The sequence below is a fragment of the Schistocerca serialis genome, chromosome 2, assembly GCF_023864345.2.
Source record: "Schistocerca serialis cubense isolate TAMUIC-IGC-003099 chromosome 2, iqSchSeri2.2, whole genome shotgun sequence".
Classification (NCBI taxonomy): Eukaryota; Metazoa; Arthropoda; class Insecta; order Orthoptera; family Acrididae; genus Schistocerca; species Schistocerca serialis.
Window position 1 is genome coordinate 22,953,682 of NC_064639.1, and position 12,563 is coordinate 22,966,244.

Here is a 12,563-nt window from a genome sequence, read left to right on the forward strand (position 1 = left end):
AGCCTTCTTTATTTAATTCCGATCTAATTTCAGTGTTTCATCGTCAATGTGTATGTCCAAGGAATACATTGAACCTGCAGTGGTGTATCGCAAACTAATACTGGTCTAACAGGAAATAATCAAAGCACAGACTCTAAGAAGTCTCACTCTTCTTGCACTTATGTCGGCATTGAGCCTTTTGTATTTAATTCCGATGCGATTTCTGTATTTCATCGTCAATCTGAAGGTCCACGGAATTCATTGAACCTGCAGTGGTGTATCGCAAACTAATACTGGTCTCAAAGGGAGTGCTCAAAACACCGACTGTAAGAAGAGTCTCTATTCTTGTACTTATGGAGGCATTGTGCCTTTTGTATTTAATTCCGATGCGATTTCTGTGTTTCATCATCAATGTGAAGGTCCAAGGAATACATAGAACCTGCAATGGTGTATCGGAAACTAATACTGGTCTCACAGGAAAGGATCAAAGCACAGACTATAAGAAGTCTCACTCTTCTTGCACTTAAGGCGGCATTGAGCCTTTTTGATTTAATTCCGATCTAATTTCAGTGTTTCATCGTCAATGTGTATGTCCAAGGAATACATTGAACCTGCAGTGGTGTATCGCAAACTAATACTGGTCTCACAGGGAGTGCTCAAAACACCGACTGTAAGAAGAGTCTCTATTCTTGTACTTATGGAGGCATTGTGCCTTTTGTATTTAATTCCGATGCGATTTCTGTGTTTCATCATCAATGTGAAGGTCCAAGGATTACATAGAACCTGCAATGGTGTATCGGAAACTAATACTGGTCTCACAGGATAGGATCAAAGCACAGACTATAAGAAGTCTCACTCTTCTTGCACTTAAGGCGGCATTGAGCTATTTTTATTTAATTCCGATCTAATGTCAGTGTTTCATCGTCAATGTGTATGTCCAAGGAATACATTGAACCTGCAGTGGTGTATCGCAAACCAATACTGGTCTCACAGGGAGTGCTCAAAACACCGACTGTAAGAAGAGTCTCTATTGTTGTACTTATGGAGGCATTGTGCCTTTTGTATTTAATTCCGATGCGATTTCTGTGTTTCATCGTCAATGTGAAGGTCCAAGGGTAACATTGAAATTGCAGTGGTGTATCGGAAACTAATACTGGTCTCACAGGGAGTGCTCAAAACACCGACTGTAAGAAGAGTCTCTATTCTTGTACTTATGGAGACATTGTGCCTTTTGTATTTAATTCCGATGCGATTTATGTGTTTCATCGTCAATGTGAAGGTCCAAGGATTACATAGATCCTGCAGTGGTGTATCGGAAACTAATACTGGTCTCACAGGAAAGGATCAAAGCACAGACTATAAGAAGTCTCACTCTTCTTGCACTTAAGGCGACATTGAGACTTTTTTATTTAATTCCGATCTAATTTCAGTGTTTCATCGTCAATGCGTATGTCCAAGGAATACATTGAACCTGCAGTGGTGTATCGCAAACCAATACTGGTCTCACAGGGAGTGCTCAAAACACCGACTGTAAGAAGAGTCTCTTTTCTTGTACTTATGGATCATTGTGCCTTTTGTATTTAATTCCGATGCGATTTCTGTGTTTCATCGTCAATGTGAAGGTCCAAGGATAACATTGAAATTGCAGTGGTGTATCGGAAACTAATACTGGCCTCACAGGGAGTGCTCAAATCACCGACTGTAAGAAGAGTCTCTATTCTTGTACTTATGGAGGCATTGTGCCTTTTGTATTTAATTCCGATGCGATCTCTGTGTTTCATCGTAAATGTGAAGGTCCACGAATTACATTGAAATTGCAGTGGTGTATCGGAAACTAATACTGGTCTCACAGGAAAGGATCAAAGCACAGACTATAAGAAGTCTCACTCTTCTAGCACTTAAGGCGGCATTGAGCCTTTTTTATTTAATTCCGATCTAATATCAGTGTTTCATCGTCAATGTGTATGTCCAAGGAATACACTGAACCTGCAGTGGTGTATCGCAAACCAATACTGGACTCACAGAGAGTGCTCTAAACACCGACTGTAAGAAGAGTCTCTATTCTTGTACTTATGGAGGCATTGTGCCTTTTGTATTTAATTCCGATGCGATCTCTGTGTTTCATCGTCAATGTGAAGGTCCAAGGATTACATTGAAATTGCAGTGGTGTATCGGATACTAATACTGGTCTCACAGGAAAGAATCAAAGCACAGACTATAAGAAGTCTCACTCTTCTTGCACTTAAGGCGGCACGGAGCCTTTTTATTTAATTCCGATCTAATTTCAGTGTTTCATCGTCAATGTGTATGTCCAAGGAATACATTGAACCTGCAGTGGTGTATCGCTAACTAATACTGGTGTAACAGGAAAGAATCAAAGCACAGACTCTAAGAAGTCTCACTCTTCTTGCACTTATGTCGGCATTGAGCCTTTTGAATTTAATTCCGATGCGATTTCTGTGTTTCATCGTCAATCTGAAGGTCCAAGGAATTCATTGAACCTGCAGTCGTGTATCGCAAACTAATACTGGTCTCTCAGGGAGTGCTCAAAACACCGACTGTAAGAAGAGTCTCTATTCTTGTACTTATGGAGGCATTGTGACTTTTGTATTTAATTCCGATGCGATTTCTGTGTTTCATCGTCAATGTGAAGGTCCAAGGAATACATTGAAATTGCAGTGGTGTATCGGAAACTAATACTGGTCTCACAGGAAGGGATCAAAGCACAGACTATTAGAAGTCTCACTCTTCTTGCACTTAAGGCGGCATTGAGCCTTTTTTATATAATTCCGATCTAATTTCAGTGTTTCATCGTCAATGTGTATGTCCAAGGAATACATTGAACCTGCAGTGGTGTATCGCAAACTAATACTGTTCTCACAGGGAGTGCTCAAAACACCGACTGTAAGAAGAGTCTCTATTCTTGTACTTATGGAGGCATTGTGCCTTTTGTATTTAATTCCGATGCGATTTCTGTGTTTCATCGTCAATGTGAAGATCCAAGGAATACATAGAACCTGCAGTGGTGTATCAGAAACTAATACTGGTCTCACAGGAAAGGATCAATGCAGAGACTCTAAGAAGTCTCACTCTTCTTGCACTTAAGTCGGCATTGTGCCTTTTGGATTTAATTCCGATGCGATTTCTGTGTTTCATCGTCAATGTGAAGGTACAAGGAATACATTGAACCTGTAGTGGTGTATCGCAAACTAATACTGTTCTCACAGAAAAGGATCAAAGCACAGACTCTAAGAAGTCTCACTCTTCTTGCACTTAAGGCGGCATTGAGCTTTTTTATTTAATTCCGATCTAATTTCAGTCTTTCATCGTCAATGTGTATGTCCAAGGATTACACTGAACCTGCAGTGGTGTATCGCAAACTAATACTGGTCTCACAGGGAGTGCTCAAAACACCGACTGTAAGAAGAGTCTCTATTCTTGTACTTATGGAGGCATTGTGCCTTTTGTATTTAATTCCGATGCGATTTCTGTGCTTCATCGTCAATGTGAAGGTCCAAGGAATACATAGATACTGCAGTGGTGTATCGGAAACTAATACTGGTCTCTATGGAAAGGATCAAAGCACAGACTATAAGAAGTCTCACTCTTCTTGCACTTAAGTCGGCATTGAGCCTTTTGTATTTCATTCCGATGCGATTTCTGTGTTTCATCGTCAATCTGAAGGTCCAAGGATTGCATTGAACCTGCAGTGGTGTACCGCAAACTAATTCTGGTCTCACAGGGAGTGCTCAAAACACCGACTGTAAGAAAAGCCTCTATTCTTGTACTTATGGAGACATTGTGCCTTTTGTATTTAATTCCGATGCGATCTCTGTGTTTCATCGTCAATGTGAAGGTCCAAGGATTACATTGAAATTGCAGTGGTGTATCGGATACTAATACTGGTCTCACAGGAAAGAATCAAAGCACAGACTATAAGAAGTCTCACTCTTCTTGCACTTAAGGCGGCACGGAGCCTTTTTATTTAATTCCGATCTAATTTCAGTGTTTCATCGTCAATGTGTATATCCAAGGAATACATTGAACCTGCAGTGGTGTATCGCAAACTAATACTGGTCTCACAGGGAGTGCACAAAACACCGACTGTTAGAAGAGTCTCTATTCTTGTACTTATGGAGGCATTGTGCCTTTTGTATTTAATTCCGATGCGATTTCTGTGTTTCATCGTCAATGTGAAGGTCCAAGGAACACATAGAACCTGCAATGGTGTATCGCAAACTAATACTGGTCTCAGAGGAAAGGATCAAAGCACAGACTATAAGAAGTCTAACTCTTCTTGCACTTAAGGCGGCATTGAGCCTTTTTGATATAATTCCGATCTAATTTCAGTGTTTCATCGTCAATGTGTATGTCCAAGGAATACATTGAACCTGCAGTGGTGTATCGCAAACTAATACTGGTCTCACAGGGAGTGCTCAAAACACCGACTGTAAGAAGAGTTTCTATTCTTGTACTTATGGAGGCATTGTGCCTTTTGTATTTAATTCCGATGCGATCTCTGTGTTTCATCGTCAATGTGAAGGTCCAAGGATTACATTGAAATTGCAGTGGTGTATCGGAAACTAATACTGGTCTCACAGGAAAGTATCAAAGCACAGACTATAAGAAGTCTCACTCTTCTTGCACTTAAGGCGGCATTGAGCCTTTTTTATGTAATTCCGAACTAATGTCAGTGTTTCTTCGACAATGTGTATGTCCAAGGAATACATTGAATCTGCAGTGGTGTATCGCATACCAATACTGGTCTCAGAGGGAGTGCTCAAAACACCGACTGTAAGAAGAGTCTCTATTTTTGTACTTATGGAGGCATTGTGCCTTTTGTATTTAATTCCGATGCGATATCTGTGTTTCATCGTCAATGTGAAGGTCCAAGGATAACATTGAAATTGCAGTGGTGTATCTGAAACTAATACTGGTCTCACAGGGAGTGCTCAAAACACCGACTGTAAGAAGAGTCTCTATTCTTGTACTTATGGAGGCATTGTGCCTTTTGTATTTAATTCCGATGCGATCTCTGTGTTTCATCGTCAATTTGAAGGTCCACGGATTACATTGAAATTGCAGTGGTGTATCGGAAACTAATACTGGTCTCACAGGAAAGGATCAAAGCACAAACTACAAGAAGTCTCACTCTTCTTGCACTTAGGGCGGCATTGAGCCTTTTTTATTTAATTCCGATCTAATATCAGTGTTTCATCGTCAATGTGTATGTCCAAGGAATACATTGAACCTGCAGTGGTGTATCGCATACCAATACTGGTCTCACAGGGAGTGCTCTTAACACCGACTGTAAGAAGGGTCTCTTTTCTTGTACTTATGGAGGCATTGTGCCTTTAGTATTTAATTCCGATGCGATCTCTGTGTTTCATCGTCAATGTGAAGGTCCAAGGATTACATTGAAATTGCAGTGGTGTATCGGAAACTAATACTGGTCTCACAGGAAAGAATCAAAGCACAGACTATAAGAAGTCTCACTCTTCTTGCACTTAAGGCGGCATTGACCCATTTTTATTTAATTCCGATCTAATTTCAGTGTTTCATCGTCAATGTGTATGTCCAAGGAATACATTGAACCTGCAGTGGTGTATCGCAAACTAATACTGGTCTAACAGGAAAGAATCAAAGCACAGACTCTAAGAAGTCTCACTCTTCTTGCACTTATGTCGGCATTGAGCATTTTGTATTTAATTCCGATGCGATTTCTGTGTTTCATCGTCAATCTGAAGGTCCACGGAATTCATTGAACCTGCAGTGGTGTATCGCAAACTAATACTGGTCTCACAGGGAGTGCTCAAAACACCGACTGTAAGAAGAGTCTCTATTCTTGTACTTATGGAGGCATTGTGCCTTTTGTATTTAATTCCTATGCGATTTCTGTGTTTCATCGTCAATGTGAAGGTCCAAGGAATTCATAGAACCTGCAATGGTGTATCGGAAACTAATACTGGTCTCACAGGAAAGGATCAAAGCACAGACTATAAGAAGTCTCACTCTTCTTGCACTTAAGGCGGCATTGAGCCTTTTTGATTTAATTCCGATCAAATTTCAGTGTTTCATCGTCAATGTGTATGTCCAAGGAATACATTGAACCTGCAGTGGTGTATCGCAAACTAATACTGGTCTCACAGGGAGTGCTCAAAACACCGACTGTAAGAAGAGTCTCTATTCTTGTACTTATGGAGGCATTGTGCCTTTTGTATTTAATTCCGATGCGATCTCTGTGTTTCATCGTCAATGTGAAGGTCCAAGGATTACATTGAAATTGCAGTGGTGTATCGGAAACTAATACTGGTCTCACAGGAAAGGATCAAAGCACAGACTATAAGAAGTCTCACTCTTCTTGCACTTAAGTCGGCATTGAGCCTTTTTTATTTAATTCCGATCTAATGTCAGTGTTTCATCGTCAATGTGTATGTCCAAGGAATACATTGAACCTGCAGTGGTGTATCGCAAACCAATACTGGTCTCACAGGGAGTGCTCAAAACACCGACTGTAAGAAGAGTCTCTATTCTTGTACTTATGGAGGCATTGTGCCTTTTGTATTTAATTCCGATGCGATTTCTGTGTTTCATCGTCAATGTGAAGGTGCGAGGATAACATTGAAATTGCAGTGGTGTATGGGAAACTAATACTGGTCTCACAGGGAGTGCTCAAAACACCGACTGTAAGAAGAGTCTCTATTCTTGTACTTATGGAGGCATTGTGCCTTTTGTATTTAATTCCGATGCGATCTCTGTGTTTCATCGTCAATGTGAAGGTCCACGGATTACATTGAAATTGCAGTGGGATATCGGAAACTAATACTGGTCTCACAGGAAAGGATCAAAGCACAGACTATAAGAAGTCTCACTCTTCTAGCACTTAAGGCGGCATTGAGCCTATTTTATTTAATTCCGATCTAAGATCAGTGTTTCATCGTCAATGTGTATGTCCAAGGAATACATTGAAGCTGCAGTGGTGTATCGCAAACCAATACTGGTTTCACAGGGAGTGCTCTAAACACCGAACGTAAGAAGAGTATCTATTCTTGTACTTATGGAGGCATTGTGCCCTTTTGTATTTAATACCGATGCGATCTCTGTGTTTCATCGTCAATGTCAAGGTCCAAGTATTACATTGAAATTGCAGTGGTGTATCGGAAACTAATACTGGTCTCACAGGAAAGAATCAAAGCACAGACTATAAGAAGTCTCACTCTTCTTGCACTTAAGGTGCCATTGAGCCTTTTTTATTTAATTCCGATCTAATTTCAGTGTTTCATCGTCAATGTGTATGTCCAAGGAATACATTGAACCTGCAGTGGTGTATCGGTAACTAATACTGGTCTAACAGGAAAAAATCATAGCACAGACTCTAAGAAGTCTCACTCTTCTTGCACTTATGTCGGCATTGAGCCTTTTGTAGTTAATTCCGATGCGATTTCTGTGTTTCATCGTCAATCTGAAGGTCCAAAGAATTCATTGAACCTGCAGTGGTGTATCGGAAACTAATACTGGTCTCTCAGGGAGTGCTCAAAACACCGACTGTAAGAAGAGTCTCTATTCTTGTACTTATGGAGGCATTGTGCCTTTTGTATTTAATTCCGATGCGATTTCTGTGTTTCATCGTCAATGTGAAGGTCCAAGGAATACATTGAAATTGCAGTGGTGTATCGGAAACTAATACTGGTCTCACAGGAAAGGATCAAAGCACAGACTATTAGAAGTCTCACTCTTCTTGCACTTAAGGCGGCATTGAGCCTTTTTTATATAATTCCGATCTAATTTCAGTGTTTCATCGTCAATGTGTATGTCCAAGGAATACATTGAACCTGCAGTCGTGTATCGCAAACTAATACTGGTCTAACAGGAAAGAATCAAAGCACAGACTCTAAGAAGTCTCACTCTTCTTGCACTTATGTCGGCATTGAGCATTTTGTATTTAATTCCGATGCGATTTCTGTGTTTCATCGTCAATCTGAAGGTCCACGGAATTCATTGAACCTGCAGTGGTGTATCGCAAACTAATACTGGTCTCACAGGGAGTGCTCAAAACACCGACTGTAAGAAGAGTCTCTATTCTTGTACTTATGGAGGCATTGTGCCTTTTGTATTTAATTCCGATGCGATTTCTGTGTTTCATCGTCAATGTGAAGGTCCAAGGAATACATAGATCCTGCAATGGTGTATCGGAAACTAATACTGGTGTCACAGGAAAGGATCAAAGCACAGACTATAAGAAGTCTCACTCTTCTTGCACTTAAGGCGGCATTGAGCCTTTTTGATTTAATTCCGATCTAATGTCAGTGTTTCATCGTCAATGTGTATGTCCAAGGAATACATTGAACCTGCAGTGGTGTATCGCAAACCAATACTGGTCTCACAGGGAGTGCTCAAAACACCGACTGTAAGAAGAGTCTCTATTCTTGTACTTATGGAGGCATTGTGCCTTTTGTATCTCATTCCGATGCGATCTCTGTGTTTTATCGTCAATGTGAAGGTCCAAGGATTACATTGAAATTGCAGTGGTGTATCGGAAACTAATACTGGTCTCACAGGAAAGGATCAAAGCACAGACTATAAGAGGTCTCACTCTTCTTGCACTTAAGTCGGCATTGAGCCTTTTTTATTTAATTCCGATCTAATGTCAGTGTTTCATCGTCAATGTGTATGTCCAAGGAATACATTGAACCTGCAGTGGTGTATCGCAAACCAATACTGGTCTCACAGGGAGTGCTCAAAACACCGACTGTAAGAAGAGTCTCTATTCTTGTACTTATGGAGGCATTGTGCCTTTTGTATTTAATTCCGATGCGATTTCTGTGTTTCATCGTCAATGTGAAGTTCCAAGGAAACATAGAACCTGCAGTGGTGTATCAGAAACTAATACTGGTCTAACAGGAAAGGATCAATGCACAGACTCTAAGAAGTCTCACTCTTCTTGCACTTAAGTCGGCATTGTGCCTTTTGGATTTAATTCCGATGCGATTTCTGTGTTTCATCGTCAATGTGAAGGTCCAAGGAATACATTGAAACTGCAGTGGTGTATCGCAAACTAATACTGGTCTCACAGGAAAGGTTCAAAGCGATGACTCTAAGAAGTCTCACTCTTCTTGCACTAAAGGTGGTATTGAGCCCTTTTTATTTAATTCTGATCTAATTTCAGTAATTCATCGTCAATGTGTATGTCCAAGGAATACATTGAACCTGCAGTGGTGTATCGCAACCTAATACTGGTCTCACAGGGAGTGCTCAAAACACCGACTGTAAGAAGAGTCTCTATTCTTGTACTTATGGAGGCATTGTGCCTTTTGTATTTAATTACGATGCGATTTCTGTGTTTCATCGTCAATGTGAAGGTCCAAGGAATACATAGAACCTGCAGTGGTGTATCAGAAACTAATACTGGTCTCACAGGAAAGGATCAATGCACAGACTCTAAGAAGTCTCACTCTTCTTGCACTTAAGTCGGCATTGTGCCCTTTGGATTTAATTCCGATGCGATTTCTGTGTTTCATCGTCAATGTGAAGGTCCAAGGAATACATAGAACCTGCAGTGGTGTATCGCAAACTAATACTGGTCTCACAGGAAAGGATCAAAGCACAGACTCTAAGAAGTCTCACTCTTCTTGCACTTAAGGCGGCATTGAGCTTTTTTATTTAATTCCGATCTAAATTCAGTGTTTCAACGTCAATGTGTATGTCCAAGGAATACACTGAACCTGCAGTGGTGTATCGCAAACTAATACTGGTCTCACAGGAAGGGTTCAAAGCGATGACTCTAAGAAGTCTCACTCTTCTTGCACTTAAGGTGGCATTGAGCCTTTTTTATTTAATTCTGATATAATTTCAGTGTTTCATCGTCAATGTGTATGTCCAAGGAATACATTGAACCTGCAGTTGTGTATCGCAAACTAATACTGGTCTCACAGGGAGTGCTCAAAGCACCGACTGTAAGAAGAGTCTCTATTCTTGTACTTATGGAGGCATTATGCCTTTTGTATTTAATTCCGATGCGATCTCTGTGTTTCATCGTCAATGTGAAGGTCCACGGATTACATTGAAATTGCAGTGGTGTATCGGAAACTAATACTGGTCTCACAGGAAAGAATCAAAGCACAGACTATAAGAAGTATCACTCTTCTTGCACTTAAGGCGGCATTGAGCCTTTTTTATTTAATTCCGATCTAATTTCAGTGTTTCATCGTCAATGTGTATGTCCAAGGAATACATTGAACCTGCAGTGGTGTATCGCAATCTAATACTGGTCTAACAGGAAAGAATCAAAGCACAGACTCTAAGAAGTCTCACTCTTCTTGCACTTATGTCGGCATTGAGCCTTTTGTATTTAATTCCGATGCGATTTCTGTATTTCATCGTCAATCTGAAGGTCCACGGAATTCATTGAACCTGCAGTGGTGTATCGCAAACTAATACTGGTCTCATAGGGAGTGCTCAAAACACCGACTGTAAGAAGAGTCTCTATACTTGTACTTATGGAGGCATTGTGCCTTTTGTATTTAATTCCCATGCGATTTCTGTGTTTCATCGTCAATGTGAAGGTCCAAGGAGTACATAGAACCTGCAGTGGTGTATCGGAAACTAATACTGGTCTCACAGGAAAGGATCAAAGCACAGACTATAAGAAGTCTCACTCTTCTTGCACTTAAGGCGGCATTGAGCCTTTTTGATTTAATTCCGATCTAATTTCAGTATTTCATCGTCAATGTGTATGTCCAAGGAATACATTGAACCTGCAGTGGTGTATCGCAAACTAATACTAGTCTCACAGGGAGTGCTCAAAACACCGACTGTAAGAAGAGTCTCTATTCTTGTACTTATTGAGGCATTGTGCCTTTTGTATTTAATTCCGATGCGATCTCTGTGTTTCATCGTCAATGTGAAGGTCCAAGGATTACATTGAAATTGCAGTGGTGTATCGGAAACTAATACTGGTCTCACAGGAAAGGATCAAAGCACAAACTATAAGAAGTCTTACTCTTCTTGCACTTAAGGCGGCATTGAGCCTTTTTTATTTAATTCCGATATAATGTCAGTGTTTCATCGTCAATGTGTATGTCCAAGGAATACATTGAACCTGCAGTGGTGTATCGCAAACCAATACTGGTCTCACAGGGAGTGCTCAAAACACCGACTGTAAGAAGAGTCTCTATTCTTGTACTTATGTAGGCATTGTGCCTTTTGTATTTAATTCCGATGCGATTTCTGTGTTTTATCGTCAATGTGAAGGTCCAAGGATTACATTGAAATTGCAGTGGTGTATCGGAAACTAATACTGGTCTCACAGGGAGTGCTCAAAACACCGACTGTAAGAAGAGTCTCTATTTTTTTACTTATGGAGGCATTGTGCCTTTTGTATTTAATTCCGATGCGACCTCTATGTTTCATCGTCAATGTGGAGGTCCACGGATTACATTGAAATTGCAGTGGTGTATCGGAAACTAATACTGGTCTCACAGGAAAGGATCAAAGCACAGACTGTAAGAAGTCTCACTCTTCTAGCACTTAAGGCTGCATTGAGCCTTTTTTATTTAATTCCGATCTAATATCAGTGTTTCATCGTCAATGTGTATGTCCAAGGAATACATTGAACCTGCAGTGGTGTATCGCAAACCAATACTGGTCTCACAGGGAGTGCTCTAAACACCGACTGTAAGAAGAGTCTCTATTCTTGTACTTATGGAGGCATTGTGCCTTTTGTATTTAATTCCCATGCGATTTCTGTGTTTCATCGGCAATGTGAAGGTCCAAGGTGTACATAGAACCTGCAGTGGTGTATCGGAAACTAATACTCGTCTCACAGGAAAGGATCAAAGCACAGACTATAAGAAGTCTCACTCTTCTTGCACTTAAGGCGGCATTGAGCCTTTTTGATTTAATTCCGATCTAATTTCAGTATTTCATCGTCAATGTGTATGTCCAAGGAATACATTGAACCTGCAGTGGTGTATCGCAAACTAATACTAGTCTCACAGGGAGTGCTCAAAACACCGACTGTAAGAAGAGTCTCTATTCTTGTACTTATTGAGGCATTGTGCCTTTTGTATTTAATTCCGATGCGATCTCTGTGTTTCATCGTCAATGTGAAGGTCCAAGGATTACATTGAAATTGCAGTGGTGTATCGGAAACTAATACTGGTCTCACAGGAAAGGATCAAAGCACAAACTATAAGAAGTCTTACTCTTCTTGCACTTAAGGCGGCATTGAGCCTTTTTTATTTAATTCCGATCTAATGTCAGTGTTTCATCGTCAATGTGTATGTCCAAGGAATACATTGAACCTGCAGTGGTGTATCGCAAACCAATACTGGTCTCACAGGGAGTGCTCAAAACACCGACTGTAAGAAGAGTCTCTATTCTTGTACTTATGTAGGCATTGTGCCTTTTGTATTTAATTCCGATGCGATTTCTGTGTTTTATCGTCAATGTGAAGGTCCAAGGATTACATTGAAATTGCAGTGGTGTATCGGAAACTAATACTGGTCTCACAGGGAGTGCTCAAAACACCGACTGTAAGAAGAGTCTCTATTTTTTTACTTATGGAGGCATTGTGCCTTTTGTAT